General features: G+C 39.1%; 1 long non-coding RNA gene across 1 annotated transcript; it reads right to left on the minus strand.

Annotated features, from left to right (window-relative positions):
• Positions 1-1,100: 1,100 nt before the first annotated feature.
• Positions 1,101-9,197, minus strand: LOC141573070 (uncharacterized). The gene is made up of 4 exons (XR_012498639.1): positions 9,132-9,197; positions 8,818-9,032; positions 7,366-7,567; positions 1,101-1,373 (listed from the first exon to the last, which is right to left on the minus strand). It is a non-coding gene; the product is annotated as an uncharacterized LOC141573070 (long non-coding RNA).
• Positions 9,198-25,533: the final 16,336 nt, after the last annotated feature.

Below are 25,533 nucleotides of genomic sequence, written 5' to 3' on the forward strand. Positions count from 1 at the left end.
AAAATAATAATTACAGTTACAGAAAAATAAAGGTATTTATTTTGCACATACGTTTTTGTGAGCTGAGATATGTAACAGAGACACCTGGCTGCATTCTATGTGTTGGGACAGGCAGCTCACATTCAAAGTGAGGAAATTGGAAGCAAAGGTTCTGAGGACTGTTGAAGTCTGTTTTCAACCCTAATTTCAGCATAAGGACAGAGCCTTGCTAGGAATCTCATGGACAATCATTGAGGCATGGCTGAAATCCAACTCCAAAACTGTGTTTTGACTACAATTAATGGACATCGTTTATATTTCCTTCTTTCTTGGGTTGTCAATGAAGGTCTTTAATGCAGAAGCTACATTTGACTGGTCTAACCTCTCCCCAGTTCCCCTTACTCGTATCCTGCCCCTCGGAAACCTTTCCAAGCCTCGTTATGACATATGGAGTCTGATCCCAGGAAACCATCTCTGCCTCCAGTTGCTGGTCCCCCTTGGTCTTCATTTCTCCCAGGTAATCTCAGGAATAGGAAATCCAGTGCTTGAGAGCCTAGGACTTATGGATTGCTCTGAGAGCCCCCTGGAACCATTAGGAAAGTGTATTTCTCTTAGGAATGTGATTCTCAAAATTCCCATGGAAAATGAGTCCATTCTAGACCTGAGGGTAGCAGATCATGAGTGTAAAAAGCTTTCTAACAGTAAAGAGTGCAGCAATTGCAACCAAAGATCCAGAAGGCTTCATAGCTTTCCTCTTGTAATGTCCATTTCCTTCACCTGATTCTCCTCCCCCCACCCCCCAAAAAAGCTTTTGTTAGTAATTTCGTGAGTTTCCCAATACTTGCTCTTTATGAAATCTTACAAACAATTCTATAACATATTTGGGAGGCACATATATATTTGAATTTAAATGAACTTAAATGGATCTAGGAAAAGGAGGAAAATGAGGGTGTGGGGGTGAAAGAAGTCGCTGGGCAGCTATGAGAACACGAATGCAACAGGGCCCCAGACAATTAAAGGGCAGAAAAGTTCATAAGGTATTTGCATGCCCTGGGATTGAGCAGATTAAATCATGTTCTTTGTGCAGATTTTCTAAGCCTCTCCTCAGAATTACCGTCTCTTACCTCATTTTTCAAAATTGTGGTGTGTTACTGTATTGGAGTTCTCCAAAGAAGCAAAACCAGTAGGATGGGTATGTAGATAGAGAAATTTGTTTTAAGGAATTGGCTCAGAATTGTTGAGGTTGGCAAGTCCAAAATCTGTAGGGGAGAGTGGCAGGCTGGAGATCCAGAGAACAGTTGGTGTTGCAGCTTGGGTCCAAAAGCAGTCCTCTTCTGGGCACCTCTATCTTTTTTTATTTTTTTAAGGCCTTCAACTGATTAGATGTGGCCCACCTACATTAGGGAGGACAATCTGCTTTACTCAAAGTCAGCTGATTTAAATATGAATCTCATATAAAAAAAAAAAATACATTCACAGTGACATTTAGACATGTGTTTGACCAAATATCTGAATACCATGGCCTAGTGAAGTTGACACATAAAATGAACCATCACAGTTACCTTTTTACTTCTATTTGTCAGACTCTTCATAATGACAGACTCTTCATAATCATCTATTTATGGGGTAGCTACTGGTCACACAGGAGGTGGCTATTGCTGCCACTTAGCACAATTGTCTTGACAGTCAGCCACACTCCTGGCTGAAGACAAAGATACCATATATATATATATATATATATATATATATATATATATATATGGTACTATATACATATATAATACAAAGATACTATATATATATATGTATATGTATATGTATATATATATATATATATATATATATATATATATATATATATAATGACAATGGTTAGTAAAGTTACATAGGTTTCAGGTGTACAATTCTGTAATACATCACCTATATATCACATTGTGTGTTCACCACCCAGAATCAGTTCTCCTTCCATCACCATATATTTGATCCCCATCTACCACCCCCTGCCCCCTTACCCTCTGGTAACCACTAAACTCTTATAGTTCATGATAGGCATGAATAACAAGAGTCACATCTTTGATACGAAAATATTAAAGAACCACGAGTTAGCCTTCAGATTTCAAGAAGCCAGTTGGCTGAGGCAGCGAGGAACAATTCTCTTCCTACACAAGGTGATCTTACGTCAAAATCCTGGACTGGTTTTACATAGGGAGCTTTCATACTGGGAGCCAGTCCACAAAGGGACAGTGAGGGGAAATTGCTGCAGCATAATGAGATAAACAGCTTCCTTCCACCACTACAAAAGGATCACCAGTTGGCTTGTAAAGTTTGGCAACCCTAATATAGCTCAGCTTGCTTGGCACCTCAAGCTATAACAGGCCTACGGTCAGCATCCATTGAGTCTGCGATGGAAATAGTGACATCTGCGGTTGCTCCTAAACTGGTACCTGTATGTCTGCTTTGTGGGACTGTTCAAGAGTTTTAACTCCCTCAAACTCAAGTCCAGTTTACCGCCTGTAATGCAGGGACTCAGCTTCCACTCCCCACACAAGAATGCAGGATATGGTGAAGCCAAAAAGGAACACCAATGGACCCATGCATAATAGGTTCATACCATTATATTCTCTCTGGTGGCTGGATTGGAGATGTAGGAAGCAGGATCCACACAATCCGCACTCCACAATCCACTTGCTAACCACACTTGCTAGCGCAATCCGCTGTCCGTTTCTCTGCCAACCGCCTTGCCAGCATAGCCACGGCAGTTATATTAGTGGCTAATGGCTAACTGGTTACAGCTGATGGCCATCTGATTACAGCTGATGGCCATCTAACAACCAAGCCAGCACCTTTCCTCGTGAGGCGGAGAACCTGGAAACTGCTTTCTGGGACTCCGTCCCTACACTGCCCCGGTTACTCAGGCCTGCAAACACCCAGAAGAAAGGATTAATACTCCTTCTGTGTTCTGGTTGCACTTATCTACAGCACTCGTTACCCAGGATTATAGTTACAGGCATACCTTGGAGATATTGTGGATTTGGTCCCCAACCACCACAATAAAGCGAGTTGTAATCTTTTGGGTTGGTGGGGGGTCTTGCCTTGGATTGGTGTCATGCAGGGTGGCATGCAGGGTCTCAGCTCCTGCTCCCCACAGGATATGGTGAAGCCAAAAGGAACACCCACGGGGCCATAGGTAGGGGAGTCATATCACTATAGTCTCACTGGAGGCTGGAGCCACACGACATGCGACCTGCTGTCTGCTTTTCTGCCTGCCAACCGACTGACTCCCCAACCAGCATAGCCGCAGCAGTTATATCAGTGGCTAATTGGCTAACTGGTTACAGCAGACGGCCAACTAGCCACAGCTGACAGGCATCTATTACCCGAGCCAGCACCTTTCCATGTGAGGCCGAGAGCCTGGAAATTGCTCTCTGGACTCTGTCCCCACAATTGGTTAAAAAAACTCAACATCTATGAAGCATAATAAAATGTAATAAAATGAGTTATGCCTGTATTTTATAAATCTGCCTCTCTCGAGCAACTAAGCAGAAACCAGTGTCACTGAAATATGTAACTCCAGTACTTGGCAGTTGCTAAACATTTGTTGAAAGAACGAACTACTAAAAATCCGTGTCTATTTATGAATTGCTTTCATAGCCTACCTTATCTGCTAGACACATAAAAAAAATTTTATTGGCACAGAGGCCAATAAAATTACATGTTTTTGTCCTACATATTGTTTTTTCTTCAAGAACTAATATTTCCCCTCGGAAATAATGCAAGGCTTTGTTGTCATATATTAGTATGGGTTTCCTGTGTGCCCATCACTGCATCATGATTTGGTTCGGCCAAATCAGACTTACGAACAAAGTGACAAGTACTTCTGCAGAGTGAAATTATGTGTGCCCAACACTAATGTGGTTTAAAAAGCCAATGTTCAATATGAATATATTCCAGTGTAGTCTCACTCAATTCATTTTCAAGAAAATTGCTGCCAAATACCAATAACCATAGTTTGTCTGTCGGTTGTTTTTCAAATAAATATGAAAAAAAAAAAAAAACAGCTAGTTCAGCTCACATCTCAATCACACAAGTGCTTTTCCTCAAAAACATGTAAGTTGAGGGTCTCAGTGGCTATTTGAGACAACGAAGGTGATGCTGTTATAGGCCCCTTATGCAGTAGTCCCCCCTTGTCCACAGTTTCACCTTTTGTGGTCTCAGTCATTTTCAGTCAACCACAGTCTGAAAATATTTCATAGAAAATTCTAGAAATAAATAATTGATAAGTTTCCATTTGTGTGCCATTCTAAGTAGCGTGAAGAAATCGCACGTCATCCTGCTCCATTCTACCCGGGACATGAATCATCCCTTTGTCCACATATCCATTCTGTATACACTCCCCACCCGTTAGTCACTTAGTAGCCATGTCGGTTATCAGATCAACTGTCGCCATAGCCAGTGCTTGTGTTCAAGGAACCCTTATTTTACTTAATAGTTGCCCCAAAGTGCAAGAGTAGTGATGCTGGCAACTAGGATATGCCAACGAGGGCGGTTAAATTCTCCCGTAAGTGAAAAGGTATTGTACCTATAGGAAAAAATATAGTATATGGAGGGTTCAGGACTATTCGCAATTTCTGGCATCCACCATGAGCCTTGGAGCATGTCCCCTGCAGATAATGGGGGGACTACTGTATACGATCACCAAAGTTCAATTAATCTGGTTTAACAGCGAGAAGGTGGTGCCTCCTATGTGTACAGTTCTATGCATCATCTAGCTTGTTTTCCACCACAATGGCTTCTTTTTTTTTATAGTGTGTGGTTGCCGAGGAAAGCCACCCAGACAAGTGTTAAAATGACAGTTTCTAAAGAATGTGTAAATGACACTACCTGCAGTGAGACAACAGAAAGAGAGCAAAAGGGAAACAGGGTGGCACACATGACACAGGACTAGACTGGTGCCTTGGGGATGAACTCAACTCTAGTTTGCTAAAGTGCATGAGGGTCAATGGCACATTGCTTAAATGGTTGCTGCATCCAGCGGGAGAAAATTTGCTGGATAGACGCAAAGGAAATTTGAGAGCATAGTCTTTTTTCTTCCTTCTGTTTTTCTGGGCTCCAGCTTTTAACTCACAGTCACACTCAGCCTGGGCCACTTTAACCACAAGAATTATTGAGAAAGAAAACATCAGATGTATGATGGAATGTATGATTCATTCCTCTGTTCTCAGCTGTGACTAGGAAAGGTCTCCTAAGCATTCTGCTGTATGTGTTTGGCTCCTGTTCCTTCCTGTCACATGTGCATTCCTCCATAGCAGTCCCCAAACTTTTGTGTCTTGTGACCCCATTTCATTATGAAAAATGATTGAAGATCCCCAAAGACATATTGAGTTCTCTATCAATAATGACTTGACTAGAAATTAAAACTGAGAAAAATTTTAAATATTTATTAATTCATTTAAAAATGCCAATTTGAAGGGAATATAGTCAATGGTAGTGTAATAGCTACGTACGATCTCAGATGGGTTGTACACTTTGTGAGGGGTGTAAATGTCTAATCATTATGTTATTTTCTACACTTGAAACTAATAAAGTAAATAAAAATGCCAATTCGAAATTGTGCGTTAACATAAATAATATATTAATGAAAAATAAGTATATATTCAAAAACAAAAATAGTGTGAAGAGTGGCATTGTTTTACATTTTGGCAAATCTCTTAACGTCTGGCTTAACCGAAAATAGCTGGATTCTCAGATCTGCTGCTGCTTTCCACCCATTGCAATATGTTGCCACAATTAACGTATATGAAGAAAATTCAGCCTCAAACAGAAATGTATTTGAAAAAACAGGAGTATTTTAATATCCTTTTTAGATAATTGTGGGTTTTCTTAAATACTATACCTAAACTCGACAAGCTGTAGTTTCTTAAACCACATCAATGAACTTGTCATACTCTGTAATATTAAAATCCATTGGTCTATGTTTCATTTTGAATCCTTTACCTAGGTATGATTTGTGACATCATTCATTTGTCTTTTAGAAAATCTATATCAAGACAACTTGGCATTGAAATCAACTGTAAGGACTCAATGTGATCAGTGTTATATAAAACAAAAAGGTCTGTGTGAACTGCCAAGATCAAGCAGTGAAATACTTGCATATGATCTCTATCTGGATTTAGGAAGCCAATTGAAAAGAGAAAATGGACTCTTGGGCCAGCCCAAGTGGACTAGACAACAGAGAGCCTGGTTTTGACAAGGTTTACTGGTCACCAAAGTGCCTGATGAACTAAGAGAGACAGATGGAGCCTCAGCATTCTGAACTGCGCAGCCTATGCCCTTGGATGGGGGAGAGAGTCAGGGCAATAGTGTTGTGAGCACCAGATTTTCAGAACCCCACCACAGTGGTGAGGTGCAGGAGCAGGGGATCCCTCACCCATACATTGTGGGAACCTCTGGATATACAAAAATAATGCTCAGCTGTTCTATGACCAAGGACTTCTCCTTTGGCAGGTGCTGCTCTGGATTCTGGGCCCTCCAGTTGCTGACTTTACTCTGTGTGGCCAGAAGGGCAAGGTGTGCATGGACTAGGGGAGATGTGATTCATTGCAAAAAGGGAAGAAACAACATTTGCTTCAAGTGTTACAATTCAAGTGTCATAATTTAAGCCACTGCTCAGTGTTTCCGTGGAGCTGGCTCCCCACATGAGAGTTCTGAAGGGTTGGTTATGCGTAGGCCTAGAACATGAAGGAACCCCTCACAGACACAGCAGATAGAGTCATTATTGTTTTCTGACAAAGCAGACAGGCGGTACAGGTCGCTGATCCACCTTCATTCGAGAAAGGAGAAAGGGAAAAAAGGGGTAATGAGCAACCATGGAAACAAGTGTCATCTTACATGTGGACTGGCGAATTTCACTATCAAGAATTAGACACTTCAGATCTGAGGACTAGAAGCCAAGAATAACCTGCATATTTCACAGATTGGTCTTATGTGAAATGATTTAATTATCTTAGAAACTTCTGAGGAGGGCTCTATCATAGATATGATCCTCTGCACTAATGTAGAAATTTCCCAATATGAGATTATGAACAAAGAAGACATGTTACACATTAATACCCTTATAGCATGGTGTCATTATTAAAGGTATGTTTAAGTGGATGGATGGATGAGAAGGTAAGTTAGTGGTGGTATGGTCTGAAATGGGAACTTGAGAGTTAAAGATGAGATAAATTTTAGGAGGAAATTAAAATCTTCTAAAGTAGGGTAGCTCAGGAGAGCTAGCTGGAGGTCATTTGCCCAGAGAATGGAAAGTACAATTCAGAGTCATAGCACTGGACTTGAACTGGAGATTGGAAATCACTTTGAAGATCTTACATACTCAAGGGCACTTACTTTCTAACTGATGCTACGTCAGGAGAGTTGGCGGCAGCGGTTCTGGGTGGAGAGATCCAGAGACGCAGCGTTAACATCTTTCAGGCTGATCGTCTGTTGGTGTCTGTAATCCTCACACATAATAATTCCTGAAAGTAGAGCATACTTCACCCTCCATTGATCTTAAGCTGAGGTTCACAACCATGGATAGAATTCAGGGGTTCTGTGAATTCAGTGGAGAAAATAGATACAGCTCAATTTCATCAACCTCTAATTAAAATGTAGCATTTACCTCCATTGCAAAAATAAGCAACAAACCCTAATAGTAGTGTCGGAATCTGTGACTGCCACCCATAGAAACAACACATATTTTCATATCAGAGCCCAGTAAGTGTTGATATCTCAAAATATTGTTTATACTTATTGCTGCTTTGAATTATGGTAGTTATTTGGCCCACAGCTAGACCTTGTCATTTAATACAGTAATACACACATGTGTTACTATATCACAAATTTAGTCTTTTTGCTAACTGTATTTCAGTGCAATTGATTTCCTTTTTAACCCTACCTATTTTATTTTGTGCATTTAAAACTTTATTCTGAGGAGGGATCCGTGAGCTTCACCAGACTAACAAAGGGGCCCGTGGCCCCAAAATGTTAGGGGCAGAGCTGCCTCTTTCCATTGTATCCCATCTTCCCTGGATGGACATCATACTGAATTCTCATGAAGGAATAGGCAATTTTTCACAACAGTTCCAGAAAGCAGCTCTAATCTTCAAGCCAGAGGACTGAGAGCTGTTTTCTCCATTAGGCGCCATAGAAACAGGGCGTAGGGCCAATGAGCTTGAACAATGCTGTCTGCACAAATGCTTGAGACAGACCTAGGGGGGTGGGGGAGATTTTGCTGTAAACTAAAAATAAAGCTACAGATGTGCAATTAATAAATGTCTAATTAAATCTTGTACCAAATCTCGTATGTAAAACTCATCTGTCATTACATTTACTATTCATCAATATGTTCGCATTTGAAAAAAAAAATCTACAGATCAGATTTTCTCACTTTGCAAGAAATCTCAAGTAAACATGATTATGAAGCAAGGCAATAAAAAAATTTAAAGTGACTTACAGCCATCGATTTCAAACGCAGAATTATAAAAATACACCCGATGTTTTATGGGGGGGAAAAACATATTTCGATAATGTGGAAAATCAGTACATTCTAGTATTTTGAAAGCATATGGGATTGGAGTTCCAAATGAGAGGGTGATCCCAGGCCTTCAAAAGTTTCAAATCCGCGCTGACCTGGAGTTATACCATGTCCTTTGGGCTCCCGTGAGAACAGCCTCAGAGGTTACACAGGTTCTGGGAAGACTCCCAACCACGGCATCCCTTTTCCCTTCCTCTTATGGGCTTCCCCATCCTCCGCTCCCCTCCCTTCACCCTCACTCCCCTGCCTGCCCCGCAGCACCTCACCTTCTGAGAAAGATAAAAGAGCCCCAGTCTTAATGTTCCTTCAGGTCTTTGCAAATGGCCATTTCAGGCTTCCTGAGAGGTTATCGAGGCTTTCCTCTGCCCAGATCTCTGAGCCTCTAATGGAGGGTGCCATGTCCTGTGCAAGTGGGGATTCTCAAGTCATCTCTCTTGGTTTTTCCTCTCGCTCCACCAGAAAATGCTGTGTGGCTGGTTTCCTGAAGGGGGAAAAATAAAAAAGAGCCAGATAAGCCCATCTTTTTCGCTTTTTCACTTTGAGTAGTGACAAGCCACACTGCGGGGAGAAATTGTCCTACCTGTTCTTCCTCCATCTGGATCTCATTGGGCATTCACCTGTGGTAAGGTGGCAGGGGGTCATCTCTAGAGTTGAGAAGGAGAAAGATAAATAAAGGTTTCAGATGAGCCTTCTCCTCTGTGCCCAGAACATATACAAGAAATACACAAGAAACTGACAGCAAGAGTCCACTCTGAAGAAAGGAACTGAAGCACAGGAGCAAGAAAAGGGCTTTTTGTTTGTTTGTTTAATTGTGGACCTTTTAGCTAGTTGGACTAGTGTGTGCTTGGGGACCCGAAAGAGAAAATCTTTAAACGTATTTGAAATTTGATAGGTGTATTTGAAAGCACCAAAGAAGCCAAGGAAAATTCAGAACTTTCGTGTACTTTCTTATACTTACACTAAACTCTAAGACTAGGGTAAACAAAAAACTGTCTTGGACCTGGGCTTGGAAAGAACGTCTTCCTGGGAAGAAATTAGCGTTCCTGATAAAATACATAAGCCCTTTGCTGATCGATGTTTAATGGGACTGAGATTAGTTCAAGGAATGTCGTTCTCTACCTCGCCATTTGAGCACTCTCTGCCTGCTGCCAACCTGAGCTTATTTATGGACTTGAGCTTACAAGGATTATAAAAATGTTCTCTTTTCCTATAAAATACCCCTACTGAGAATAAACCTTTGAATTAGCCTCCTAAAGGCCTCTTCCTTTGCATGCGAGACTGTCATAAAACTTTGGTATCTGCTCATAACTAAGTTGTCCTTGTGACTAAAAAAAAAAACTGAAAAGTTTTCTTTAACATTAATATTGTTTTTATTTTAAAGTAAGGGGTTGGACATCATGATCGTTCCAGGGTTTAAGATCTCTAAGCCTGCTGGCTTCTGTAGAATTACTTTATAAGCATATATGACTTCTATAAATTAATTCCATTAAAGATTGAAGGCAAATGAATTCTGCTTTGATCACAATTCCCATATAGTCTGTTAAGACACAATGCTGCTAAGGTATCATTTTCCATAAAGTAAAATCATGACTCTCATGCAACTACATACGTATACATATTAAAGATTTTAATTGATTTATTAATACAGAACCCTAAGATGTAAGAACCATTTCAACAAGAGTTTGAAGAACAGTCACATACATAGGCAATCAGGAATGCCAGAATGAGCTCAGGGATATGAGGAGGAATAAGCAAGAGAAAGTTAGGAGTGACCAGGGAGGCAAGAGAAGAACCAAGAGAGCGTGGTAGCCTCCAAAGCAAGTGGCGAAAAGGAGGGGGAGATCAACTGAGTCAGATGCTGCAGACAGGTCAAATAAGATGAGAGCTGAGAGCTGATTGCTGCCTTTAGCCAAGTGGAGGTTTTTGGCCACTTTGTTAAGAACAGTCTTGGCAGACTAGAAGCCATAAAGCCATGCTGGAGTGAGTCAAACAAGACTGGAATAGGGAAGCTAGAGACAATGCGTACAGACAACTCTTTGGAGATGTAAAAGGAAGAACAAAAAATGGGATGTGAGTTAGAAGGCAGAATGGGATCAAGAGAGAGTTTTGTTTTTGGTTTTGTTTGCACCGGAAGAAAGAACATCAGAATATAGGCTGATAAGAATGATCCAGTAGGAAGGAAAATTTTTATCATGGACAGAGAGAGGGGACAATTGTTGAAACAATTAGTAGGTAGCAAGGATGAGATCTAGTACACAAGTAGGGAGATGGTACTCCGAAAAAAATCACTTTCATTCGTAGTAGACCAAGTACACAGGGCAGGTAGGTAGATGAGGGTAAAAAGGTTGTGGAAACTGTTATTTCAAATCTCTAATTTCTACATAAATGGGGTAAGAGTTTCAACTGAATAGATTTGGGGGGGGGAGATTAAATAAGTAATACACATAAACACAAAGGAGGTATGTAATAAACGTTATCAACCAATAAATAGTATTATATGTTAGTCTGGGTGATTTAATCTGCTCTCATGGTTTCAATGACCTCCTATCCTTAAGCTTCAGATTCAAAATTCAGCAATTCCTGCTGGACATCCCTCAAAATCAACAGATCTAGAACTCAGCTCATTCTGTTTCTCCCAGGGCAACTCTATCTCCTGCAAGCTTATCACAGTTAACAGTGCCTCCTTCTACCTCAGCACATCAACCAGAATACCAGCTTTCGATCTCCACCTCTCCTTTATCCTCCTTATACTTTACACATCTGAGCCAAATCAAGTTTGCCTCATTTCTCCTCCTCAACATTTTGGGAACCCTTTCTCTCCTCCCCACCCATGATCCCTACCACTCCCCTCTTTCGGACTCTCAAGCATCTCTTTCTTCCGGATTTTGGTCTCCTCCCTGGCCCCTTCTGTCAACATAGCCCCCGTTGAATCTCTCTTCCCCATGTACAGAGATAGCTGTTCAAAACACAAACACTACGAGTATGTCAGTTTCTGGGGTAAACACTTCAGTGGCGTCCCAGAAGCTACAGCATAAAGTCCAGTCTATGCAGCATGGTACTTCCACGCTATGTTTACATCTTTAGCTATATCTCCTGCCCCTTCAATCTGGTACTTTTTATGCCAATTATACCAAGCCTTTTTGACCTCCCTGCACAAATTTCCCGCAAACAACATCACTCACGCTGTGGAAGACCTCCATGCTAATGCCTGACTACCATTCAACTTGGCTTCGGCACTGTCTCCCCCAGGGAACTCTCTCTGATCCAGCTTGAGCTGAGTGCCCTTCCTCAGAGCTCTCATAACATCATATCCAAATGTTAGCATGTGATAGGTGCTCAATGAATTAGTTGATGAACTACATCTAATTGACCAAATACGTTAGATGCCATGTTGAAGTCCTTTCCAGTGTGTACTATGATATTGCAGCAGGTGTTTTTCTTTTGGAAATAAATAGTCTTATTGAGATATAATTCACCCTTTTGAAGTGTAGAAGTCAATGGCTTTAGTATATTTACAGACTTGTCTAACCATACCACAATCAGCTTTAGAATATTTCATCACCTCCAAAAGAAACCCTGTACCTTTTGTCACTCTCCACTTCTGCACAATCTCCCCAAAACCTTGGCAACCTTAATTTCTTTTCTGTCTCTATGGATTTGCTCATTCTGGACTTTCCATGTAAATGGAATCATACAATATTGGTCTTTTGTGTCTGGCTTCTTTAAATTAGTATAATATTTTCGAGGTCTATCCATGTTGTAGTATGGATGAGAATTTCATTTATTTTTATTGCCAAATAATATTTCATTGTATGAATATGCCACATTGTATTTATGCATTCATCATTTCATGTACAGGTGATAAATCTATTGTTTGAACATTTATTTATGCATCATAGCTACAGATTGTATTTCATGGTGTTTTTTGTTTTGAAAACAAAATAGAAGACCATCTAAATCTCTCATCATACCCAAGCCAACATACACTGCATAATCTTTCAAAAGTTCAACCTCTACCAGGTCATTACCCTCTTCGAAGACCTTCAGTGTCTCTGGGGTAAAGAACAGACTCTGAGCTTGGCTCCCAGGAGTCCTCACGCTCGGTACCATCTGCATCTCAGTCTTATCTCCCACCACACCCTCCATGAACTTCCGGTCTGTCCACTCTCCTCCCAGCACACTTTCCTGACTACACCTTTCTGCATCTGTTTCCTGGCTCTGCGCTCCAAGAATGCTTCCACCTCCTGTTTTTATCTAGGTACGGCTCACCTTCCAAGGACCAGGTCAATGTCAGCCTCCTCCTCAACATCAACAAAAAGATCTCTCCCTCCTGGGAAATTCTACAGAATTTATTTTTGCCGTACATCGTTGAACTCATTTTATGGACATGCAATCTTTTCCCACTAAGTTATAAGTTTTTTAAAGCAGGATGATACAGTACCCTTTGCCCTATATTCATAGTTTTTAGCTTAGTGTGGGTCTGAGAAAAGGTGATTTTGCTAAAATGTAATTTTGGCTTCTTAGATACTTCACAAAAACTATATTTTATGTAGTATATAAATGGTTTACTATAAATAACATTTCCTTTTAATTACTTCAGTAATTCCCTACATTCACGTGTTTCAGTGATTACCTCGGACTTTTGGAGGGCAGGCTGGATTTGTAATCAGTCTTTATTATATTCCTACTGTATACAAGGTACTGGAAATATGAGAGTTCAAACAGCATGTTTGTTCTCATAAACTTTGCCTTCTCGCAATCGCCTCCACGATACCCTTATTTTTCCCAGTGTTTCACAATCAAGTTAGAAGGATTGGTATTCAAATCACCAGAAGGACGTGGACATGGTGATAGTTTGAATCAAAATCGGAGGCGGGATCCTGAATTTCACTGATCTCTGGACACAGCAAGTTTATTCCAAGAAAGGGAAGAGAAGTCAGCGTTCTTTCTCCCTTGTGACTTTTTGCCCTCCTCCACTGTGTTGAATAGTCTATGACCCCCTATGACTCCCCACTCTATGTTGAATTTTTGCTCTGCTGCTAAGTCTGCCCCTTCCTTTTCCTGGACACTTTATCTCTGTTTCCTTTCAGTCCGGTTCCGCAAGCACACATGGAGCACCTACTGTATTCGAGGCATGATGGAAAGCACTGGTTCCCTGATTTATCAGTATGTATTACGTTTTTATAATATATAAAATACGTTATATATAACGTATATGTGTATATATGTATATTTTTATAAGCAGAGTAAAGTAGTATTTAATAAGAGGGTTAGGTTCGAAAGTAAATCCGTCAAGTGACAACCAAATAAAGTAAAATTACCCACCCCCACCCCCCCAAGGCAATGCTTGAATAGCCTATTAAAAAAGCATACTGCGAAAGGTACAAAGGAAGTGAGGCCCACCAGAGGAAACTGCCAACTCATGCTTGAAACGTCAGACTCAATGTGGGGCTTCCTGAGTGACACAAGCGTGCATTTGATGAGGTGTTGCTGTGTATGAGTGTGTACATTGTGTGCCTGTCCTTTTTTCCAGGGGAAACAAAATTTTAAAGATGCGCACAGCAAGTACTGCAAGTCACAGTCTCTTTCTTCCTTTCCCGGTTCGAATCGCCCCCATATTACCGGCTCTGTTTTCTTTTCTGGCCATAGTCCAAACAGTTTGGTCTTTGAAGGATCTCTCCGTAATATCATAGTTCTAAGATGCCCCCTTGTGGCTGAGACGTGTATGTGTTTTAACCAGCCTTGTGAATGAGTCGCGGGCCTCGCTACGTTTGTAATCCGATGCCATTCGTCATCCCTTCCGCATTTCCATCACTACCACTAACTCCGCCGGCCACTTAGGAACAACATGTTACTTATGTGACAGGTAAAGAGGAGAAATATGTGCTTCCTTCCCCCAGAGCTGCCGGTTTTCCTGTCATAGACTCATGAAAACGGATTACAAATACTTTCTATCCTTTAGGATAACAAATGTCCCAGGAGCTTAAATTAAAATCATGGCAGGGTTACCCATTACTTTGGAGTTAGGCATAATTATAGTTTTCTCCCAAGTTACCATGTAATTTTTATGTTATAACCCCAGTTCCACGAGCAGTAACAAATTCCTTTCACAAGCATTTATCGAGCACCTAGCTATTAGCGGTTACCCTGAGCATCTCCCAGCATTGTGAGGAAACATACAGGACCACAGGACAATTGTAATGCAGTCCTGTTACATTGGGGATCTTTGTATATTGGGGGTCTTGGAAAGAGCCCTGGGGTCTCTGAAAAGGTCAGTGATATCCTCACGGAAGAGCAGAGGCTGAGGCTTAAGCCAGAAGGTCGAGGGCTCAAGGTTGGGGGGAGGTTAGACATTCTATGCAGAAGTAAGAGCCGCTCTGTTTGGGTGGGAAACACACACTCCACCACTCTGGGACTTTATTCCCAGAGTTTCACCAGCCCAAGCGGCACTCCAGGATCTGGTTTTTACAGAATGTTTCAATATTCTTAGGAGAACTTTTTTTTTTTTTTGAACAAAATCTTACACTGAATCATAGGGTATTCCTGAGATAGTTTGACCAACCACTGCAATAGCCAATGTTTGCTCTTTCTTTCCTTAATATAATGTTCCCATTTCAAGATTACTTATTCTTAAACAACACTAAGTCTTTCACAGCCCATGCATCCCTTGAAATTGGACTGGAGACTGGTTGACACTGACATCTCCCAAGAAATCACTGAAAAATACATGTACCCAGTAGGGGAGAAACAAAGAGAGGAGAAGAAAGGTCCTGCTTTCTCTTCTCCGGATGGTCGATGCTCACAAATTTGCTCAGAGACAGACAACCACAGGCACCAAATGTTAAGGAGTTCAAGAGTATAAACAGGCCACACATTGTAGCATATTGTCCCTGTAGTCAGTCTAGGGTTTCCAGGTGGGAATTCCCGCCCGCTCTCAGGAATTTTTTTCCCAAATCCTGAGAAAAGTTGGTCGGGAAATCAGGAAAGTCGGCTCCTTGAACCCAGTAAAACCCACAATGGGAAATAAACGTACTACTCACAATGTATCTTTTAGACATTTTTCCTATTTATTGCTAGGGTTTCCAGTTGGGAATTCCTGCCAGTTCTGGGGAATTTTTTTCGCTTTTCTGTTCCCAAATCCCAAGAAAAGTTGGTCGGGAAATCGGGAAAATCAGCTCCTTGAACCCAGGTGGTTGATAATTCCCACCCAGAAACCCTAGTCAATGCATAATATCCGATGAAAATAAGAGATATGGTTTAAATGTATAGAAATGTTGAGTGGTTAATAAATTGTAAACCCATTTAGAGTCGTTACTGGATTAACAAACAGCACTACATCTTTTCTCAATCACAAAAATCAGTGACTCATCCTGGGGAGGTCTGAGAAATTTTTTGAAGTTCGAAAGAAGTTTGCAAGGCTGGAAAAGATTGGAACTGGTTTGCTTCTTTACCCGTTTTATGTGGTTAATGCCTACTTCTCCTTCAGATAAGATTTCACCTGGGATCTTTTCTGTGGCCTGTGACCTAATCAAATCCTGCTATTTTCTGCTCTCATAGCATCATGTAACTCTCCTCTGTAGAAACTATCACAGTTGCAATTTTAGAATCATGTGTATGTATGTATGTGTGGGTATCTGCATGCATGAATACTTAATGTTTGTCCCTCACTCACAACTGTAAAATGTCATATGGGCAGGGGCAATGTCTTCCTGCTCAATATTGTTTGTCCAGGGGATAGCACAGCTCCTGAAATACGCTAACCACTCATTAAATATACATCACTTATTAAGTAAGTTCAACAAGCCAGAGTCCCTTAGTCTCAGTCTTGGGAGATAAATACAGGGAGAGCACATCAAAAGCACCACCTAGGGCCTCGGTGGGTAACAGATAACTCCAGAGACCTGGATCCAGAAGGTCTCTTTGGAGGGGAGACCCAGACACATAGAAGGGGAATACGGAACTCATTAATGTCTCTGCCTGACAGCCAAACTCATGAGTAAGTTTCCCTTTTGTGGATAGCCAGTGTGTTGGAAAGAGCATTGGATTAAGAACTAGCGACAAGTGTCTACTCTGGGATATATCTACTGTCCGGCTGGTATATAAGCTTGGATCAGTCACCTCACCTCATCTACTTCGACTCAGAATCCTGTAACATGGGAGTGATATTTTTCCGTCTACATCCCCATTGTGAGACTCAATAAAAACAATGGGCTCAAAAGTACATTAAAATTGTAGTGTTTAATAAATATAAGGGTGATATTTTTTTAACTACTCTTTCATGATTCTCTTCACCTTCTCCTAATTTATAATCCATGCCTTATCTTCCCTTTTTAAACCTTCAGGTTTTTTTCTCAAGTTTCTTTTCTGAAATGCTTTCTATAGTTTTTTCTGGATATTATCTACCTGTTAGGTTTTATTGATTACACAGCTTAATAGTCACCAAAAATGAACCCAATTTCTTAAAGACCGCATAGACTATCCATCTCAACGTCTTAGTAGCTGAGTGAAGAGAGAGCCAATACCATTTCTCCTTACTGCCACAAAACAGTTCAACAAACACTTATCGATTGCCCACTACATGTTAGGTATTGGGCAATAATACCAAGTGAATAGCATAGTCACAAGACTCAAAAATTTCCAAGCATATAGCAAGACGTGACCAAGAAAGGGCCGTCAGGAGCAAATAAGGTGAGAAGTGAGCTCTCAGATGAACAGATCAGACATAGCCAGACGGGGAAGGGGGTGATGGTGGGAGTGTCCTATGTTGAGGAAACAGCATGTGTGAAGACTCTCCGATGGGAAGAGAGTTGCCATCAACTTTGGAAGAATGCAATTTGTGGTCATAATGCACTGGTCTCTAGAAAGGCCAGTGGTGATAGGTGAGGCTGGGAAGCTGAGCAAGAAGCAACCCATGTAGGTCTGTAGGCCAAGTTAAGAACTTTTGTTTCATGACAGCAATGAAAGTCACTGGATGATTTTAACCAGAAAATGATGAGAAATTCAAGGATAAGAGACACAAAGGCAGATTCAGGAAGACTGATAAGTCCAAAAATAGGGAAAATATCTTTGGGTAGTTGGAATGACAGTAAATAGGAAGGAAAGCAAAGAGGTTTAAGAGATATTTAGGAGATAAAATAAACAAGACGATAATGATTTGGGTATGTGCGGTAAGGAAAGAGAAGAGCCAAGGATGACTCCAAGGCTTCTTTGGCTTAAGCAAGTGCGGGAAGGTACTATAATTCTGAGTTTTGGAATACGGAGAACTAGGCGTGAGGAAAAGGTAGGTTTGGCCTTAGCTATCATGAGTTTGAGAGGACTGCAAGACAATAAGATGCTGAGCAAATAGTCGGATACGCAGGTCCGGTGCTCAGAGGAGAGGTGCAGATGAAAATCTGAGATTGATTAACATAAAGATGGTACTTGAAACCTATATGAATATGATCACCGGTGTACAAGGATGCTAACCCTTGATAGGGATAAGACTGAGCACTGAAGTCTAACATTTAAATGGCTACTTGAACCAGCAAAGAAGAAGGAATAGAAAAGGAATCTAAGGAGAACAAGAAAGCAGAGTGCCCCACATGCCAAGAAAAAAACACCATCTCAACACAATAAAATAAAGCAAGTACTATGTAGCTGTGAGACCTCCATCTAGGAAATAAGGAACTTTTCAGCATTAAGGTTCTTAGGATACAAACCCTGATTTCCATTTTTCCTACTCAGGAAAATAATACTTAACCAGAAAGAGTGGCATAAACATAGTTAATATAGAATTGAATCTCGAGATGCATGAATAGAACAGCTGCTTCAGATGAATTCCTATCTCTAGGTTCAGATAAATCACATCCCAGTATGATAAGGATGAGAGTGACAGCCCCATGACAATGACAATAGCAACTGTTTGCTGAGAACCTTCCACATTAAAGCTTCACATCCAATCTGCAGGCAGCATGAAAAGAATGAAAGGGATGCCTGTGTTCCATCATACTCATGTTTTATTCCTTCTTTTCCTGCTCGGTGTCTGCCTGTGTTGAGCAGCATCTCCATCCTCCCACCAGTTCACTGCAGTTTCTCTCTTCCCTCTTGTCTCAGAGTTTTTGAACTGACTACACATTAACTGCCCTCTGACATCATTCACCTCAGGATTGTTTTTGGATCTGGGTTCACAGATAACCCAAGATGTACAGCCAAGGAGAACCCCACCCTGTCATATTCCCAAGGTGGGTTGAATATCAATCTATGATGATTATGGCAATAATCACCTTTAAATTTAATCAAATTTAAAGCAATTTATCAAAGGACTACTGCAAATAATCCTTGAGGAATGATAAAGGCAAGAGGGGAGACGAGTAAACTAGAAAGTCCCAGGTCTAGAATAACCAAGACACAAGCGACATTGGGATCATGTGTACATTTCCATCAGTGGATTAAATGATATGATGTCTGAAACCCAATTCAAAACTGTTATACAATAAACGTGCCCTTTCCTGTATTATAACTTTCACAAACCTCACATCAACTTCCTTCCTTATCATCATCTTAGGCCACATCACACAAATAAGCAGTCGGCTCACAGACTTAATCACTATTTTCTTTTTGCTAAACCATCATCTTCCCTGTAATCTTTTGCATAGACTGCTGGAGTGCCGCAGCTTGTTAACTGAAGACAGTTTGGTCTTAAATTTCAAAAGGCAGGACACAATTTATACTCTTTCTCCTAATAAAAATAGTTAGAAAAAAAAAAAAAGCCCACCCAAGATGGAGAGTCTTTTCAATAAATTTTGCTGGAGCAATTGGATATCCATAGGCAAAAAACAAACAAACAACAACAAATACTCAGTCTAAACCTCACACCTTAAACAAAAATTAATGGAGTATAGATTTAAATGTAAAACGTAAAATTATGAAAAACTTTAAGGAGAAATCTTTTTAAAAATCTGCAAGACATAGGTCTAGGTGAGGAGTTCCTACATAAGACACCAAAAGTATAACCTATAAAAGAAAAATACTGACAAATTGGACTTCATCAAAATTAAAAAAACTTTTAGCTCTGTGAAAGACCCCTTTAAGAAAGAAAGAGAAGCTACAGATTGGGAGAAAATATCGAAAACCAGTCCATCTGACATAGGACTTGGATATAAAATGTATAAAGAATTCTCTAAACTCAACAGTAGAGAAACAACCCAATTAGAAAATGGGCAAAAGATATGAACAGATAATTCACTAAGGAGGATATACAAATGGCAAATAAGTACGTACATTAAAAGTTGTTCAACAGCATTAGCCATTAGGGAAATATGAATTAAAACCACAATAAGATATGATTAGATACCTACTGAATGGCTAAAATAAAATAAAAAAATCAAACTACCAAATCCTGGTGAGGATGCAGAGAAACTGAATTCCTCATACATTGCTGATAAAACGTACAACCAATCTAGAAAACAGTTTGGCAATTTCTTGTAAAACTATACATACATATCCACAATACAACTACCAACTTAAGACAATTTTAGTGTTATAATGCTATTATCTAATATATAGTCAGCATTCAAATTTCTCCAGTTGCCCAGTTAGTTTCGTTTATAAAGCAATTTTTCCTGCTGTGGATCCACACATTCTCAACCATTTAGAAACCAGTGGTTTTCACCATGTACACAGGGTACATTTTTTAAGCTGTATTTTATTTTTAGATACAATTGTAACTATAACACAAAGATGAATAAATAGGTAAGGTATTTACAAAAGCTGAAATACATAGTGACTCTAGCCTGTTTTTTTCAGGAGAAAAGAAATAGATTTAAAAAAAATGGCTGAAACCAAGTGCTTGCTACCTATCAGGCATTGTCTTCATCTTGACATTGACTCTATGAAGTAGGGCATTGCTACCCTCACTTACAGAGAAGGAAACAGATTGCATTATGCAGACTAAATGATTTCCCCAAGGTGATAGTTAATAAATGATGCGACCTGGTTTCAAACCCAAGGTTGAATAACTTAGGGCTCTATTAATTATTATGACATTCAAAAATTCCGTGAAGTTAAATTTACAATACTTTTGGAGAAATCCACATCCCTTCAATCAGAGCTTTTTTATTATTTACACAATTCTAACAAGCTTGGTTGTTTGGTTTCCAGATTGGTTGCAAGGTAGCAAAAGGCAAGATTGAATAGAGTATCATCACAGACATAATTTTAAGAAAGCAATCTGAATGTGCAAAATAGGAGACTAATAGGACAGCTATACACTGGAATGCATGAAACTATTAAAAATATCATAGAATCTTTGACATTGGAAAATGATAAACAAAACATAGGCTACAAAACATACCCATCTTAGTAAAAACTACAAAAAGTTAAACATATAAATATACATAAAGCATTCTCTCATAAACCAAATTTTTAATCATTACGTTAGATGGCAAGTTTGTATGTGTGTTGTTTTAGATGCTTTTCATTGCCTTTCAATTTCTCCATTGGGCAGTTATAACTTCTATAACTAAGAACACATACCCCCTTCTTTTTAAACCTTAGAGACAATGTTATGAATCTCAGTACCCTATGCCTGGAATTTTTTATAGCTCAAAACCAGAAGGCACATGAACAGAAGAGGCAATTAGCAAAAAGACTATAGAGAACTAGATTTTGAAGCGACATTCACAATTCTACAATTGAGTAAAATAGAATTGTCACAGGATCAGGAGTAAAACGACTGTGTTCACTTTCTGCTTCTGCTGCTCACTGGCTGTTGTGACATGAGCAATTCATCCAAATTCTCTTTGAGCTTCTATAAACAGAAAGACTATGAACTACATGAGTCAATGACTTTAACACTGCCTTCAAATGTCTTTTCACCAGTTTGACAAAATTCCTTCCTGGGCACCCAGCTGCTCTCAAGGAGACATAAGAAATATATTATTAAATCTTTGTCAAAAGAACTTAGGCTTCTGGGTAATTTCATTCACTGTTGGGCTGGTTTCCCCCATTTGAAAGCCCTGAAGTGATCATGAGATTTTCCTGAAGCACACCTGAGGGTCTAAGGGTAAATCCTTTAAAGGAAGATGGTAGATCCCTGTGAAGTTCACTGGGTTATAAGCCACGGCAAGGTCAGTCATTAAAAAGGAAACAAAACTAAGAGATAATTGTGCACAAAAAAAGTTAATCAAGTTTTCCTTGAAATTAAATTGGCATTTACTTAGTATGGGGGGGGGCGGTTAAAATCTTGTCCTTTGGACTGAATACTAAAAAAGGTAAATGAATGAGTAAATGATTAGTCAGTAGATCTGAATGGAGCATAGATCTATAATAAATCACACTCAAATTAATGCAGTATATGATATATATATATATATATATATATATATATCCTTTAAAAATAGGCACAACGAAATGTGATTGAGAATAAAAAAAATTGAAATGGATATTGATAATAAAATTGAAAATAAGAAAAAAATGAAGAACCAGGTAAGAAAATAGGGTTCAAAAATGCAAAAATCAAAACCGTTATGGTGCAGATGCACAAGATTGGCTGGGGCAGGTTCACTCTGATGCTCAACAAGTGAATACCTTTACTCAAACAGTAAAATCTTTTAACATTTAACAACCCTTAAGTACAAGAATTTTTAAAATCCTGTATAATAGGTAATATGCACACTTTCCTGCACAAAAAGGTGCAATGATTGTCTCAAAGAAATGTACTTGTGCAATTGATGAATTTTGAGCTTTTTCCATGGCACCATCATTTTTGCTTAAAAGAGCAACTGATGAACAAACCAAGTTTATTCAGACTTGCGTGTGTGGAGGAAATGAGCCCATCACTTCAGAGAAGCAACCATTTGTTGCCAATGACAAAATTTGAGGTTCTAAGCAAAAATTAGAATTTTGGAAAAGCTGTGATCTTCTCAGCTTCCCACTTTCTAAAGTGGTAAGATCAGTGATGATATTAACAAACATGATTATTTGATGTAAAAAAAGTGTCAATATTTGGGTTATCTACATAATCATACCACCATCTTCCAACTATTACACAATGTTACAAAATCATGTACGGGTAAAAAATCCATTCAAAGTGGAAGACAAATGGATTTTACTGTTACCAGTGTACAAAAAGTTTTGACCTGATTTCGGATTGCAACTAACTTTTAAGAGGTTACCATTTGTTGAGTTTTGGTATAGTATCAAAGTATTCTTTGATACTATACAAATATCCACAGCCATCTAAAAACAGGTTTATATTCCTTTTTCCAACTACATTATGTGTGAGATTAGATTGCCTTCCTATCCTTCAATCAAAACAATCTATCATAACAGATTCCATGCGGACGCAAATAAAAGTACCCAGCTGTCTTCCACTATGCCAGATAGGGGAGATCTGTAAAGTACCCAACGATGCCACTATTCTCATTGAAATATTTTTGAAGTTCTCATTAAAAATACTGTAATGAGTTTATTATTCTACACGCAAACAGGAAACGAAAGTTGGAATAAAGTAATATTCTCAACACTCATAGACTTTGCAAAAAGGTCAGAACTATTTTAAATCTAAGTTCTTAAATATACTAACCACTAGTCTAGGTAATCATGTTATTCAAGTGATTTGCTAACATTGCAAATATAACAAGTTTTCTTCTAGACAGCGGTTTCTTCATGTTAATTATTGGCTAAGAAACAAGCATTTAAAAAATAAAACGAGTCATAATGTACCTATCATTAATACTACTATATGGTATATTTCAATGTCATTAAGAGTAGATCCTGAGTTCTCATGAAAGGAGAAAACTTTTTTTTAAGTCAAATTTCTCATCATAAATCGTGGGCAATCATTTGATCAAGAAGTATGATCATCGATTGACTATATAAGGATTATTCTAAAAGACAGATTACTCTTTTAGAATTTCTCATTGTCTGGACTACTTGTACTTCTTGGAGAAAAAGAGAACGTCTCTGATCTTCCTACAAAAGCTAAGGCTAGCAAAGACTAATAACCCTTTAGGTTCTATATTCTAAAAGGAAAACAAAAACGTTTTTCCAGACTTTCCTGGAAAGAATTTTTAAAGATACTGAAGATACCTGAGATATAAACATAATTGGTAGATTTGTATTGAATACACACTAGTACAGATAACAGGCTATTTCAAGAACTTTCTGTATTTCAATTCTCATAACCCAGAGAGGCTATATATTTGTTCCAAACCACACAAGTATCAACCTACAATGTCATCAAACCCAGGCTGTTTGGCCAAACTAGGCTTGGTTGTTCCAAATGCTTTCATTATCCCAGCAAAGATCTGTTTATTCCCTTCTTTATCTACTTCAGCTTTTTCTGTTTCTATTGGTAGCATTAGGCTCTATTCCCAGAAAAGGTAGTCCTTACATACTTACTAAATTCCTGTGTCCACAAAATGCCGACAAGAGAACATCTTATCTGTAACTTACGAGCAATCGGGTAAGAGCAGTGGAAGGCCATTATACTCTTCACCTGTCTTTCCTCAGTTATTATGAAGGGAAGACCAGCCAGTTTTCAACTTTTACCTAGGTTTGGCACCCCCAGGTGCCAACATACATGAAAGAACCACTTGCAATACATCAAACATAAATTTCACAATTATTAAAAAGTTGCTTTAGAAACTACTTCTTAGTAGCTTCTGTTCTGGACAAAAGACAAGTTGCTGTGGGTAAACTGTTGACTAAAAAACTGACATAAAAATCTCAAAACAATGTTGAGCAAAGGTAGCCAGATGTAATTTTACTGGGTGCTTCCATTTATACAAAGTATAAAAGCAGGCAATCAACAGTACTAGTAGTGGTGGTGGTGAGGGACTTACCGGATTCTAGTACTTTCTTGTTCTGATCTCACATTACTCAGACTGTTGCTATTCACTTGGTGCACGTTCAGTATCATGTATCATTATTTTGCCCATTTAGACAGATGAAAGTTTTCCTCCCTCACATCTCATGTATTCTTTCTTCCTCTCCACAGCCTCCACGGAACTGCTATAATTCTTCTGATTACCACAGTCTCCTCCATGTTTGCTCCCCTGCCTTGCTTAAATTCTGCGTCATCTCCTTCACCATTATACTCTTTACGAATTCCTACTACATAGGAAATTGTATGGAATATAGTTTAATACTTGTTTGTCAATCAAGTACATAATGTAAAACAGATGTTTATCTTAATTTCAGTTTGTCAATCAAGTACACAATGAAATACACATATTTATCTTCCTCATCAAATGAGTGTGGCAACTGTCATCTCTCTCGGCCCCAGGATTGGACAATTGCTGTTGGGGAATGCAGCCTATAACATCCATTTTCTTGAGGTTCCTGTATCCTCTTTTAATCTCTTAATACAACTCATTTCTATATTCCCCATTTTTTTCAAAATTGTACAGCATAAGAAAATTCTATTGCACACTAAATGGTATCATGGAATGAGTACTTCATTCAAATTTCTGAGTTTTATAGCACATGTACTTACATGGTTTCTGGGTCACACCTGTTCTACAGAGGCTAAAACATCACCCCCTCCACAAAGAGTTCATTCTTTGAGTAGCAGCCCTGAGGGTTTTCTATAGAAGTTGATTCACTAAAGATCATAATGCTTACTGAAAAGCCCAACAGGTATATGACAGTGTGTTTGGTAATATACTGGTAATAAATTCTTGTAGCCCTTACATCTTACAGAAGGGTAACATCTCCATATAAAAGTGTTTAATAATCAGTTAACTATCTTTCTGCCTGGTTGCTAACAGGGCTTGAAAATCTTGGTGCATGTAACACTTGATAAAATAGATTAACATTTGAAATAAACATAAAATAGGTTTATAAAGTTAAATCCAACATAGCATCAGCATGTGGTAGCTTTCTCAATCTACTTTTTTAAGTGCAAAATAATAGGTTATCTCCTACATGTCTTTCAGAGTGAGTTATGAGAACTAAAAGTTATGTTTGCCTCTAGACAAAATTTTAATTAGACACACAAG

This window comes from Rhinolophus sinicus, linkage group LG09 (genome assembly GCF_036562045.2).
Source record: "Rhinolophus sinicus isolate RSC01 linkage group LG09, ASM3656204v1, whole genome shotgun sequence".
Classification (NCBI taxonomy): domain Eukaryota; kingdom Metazoa; phylum Chordata; class Mammalia; order Chiroptera; family Rhinolophidae; genus Rhinolophus; species Rhinolophus sinicus.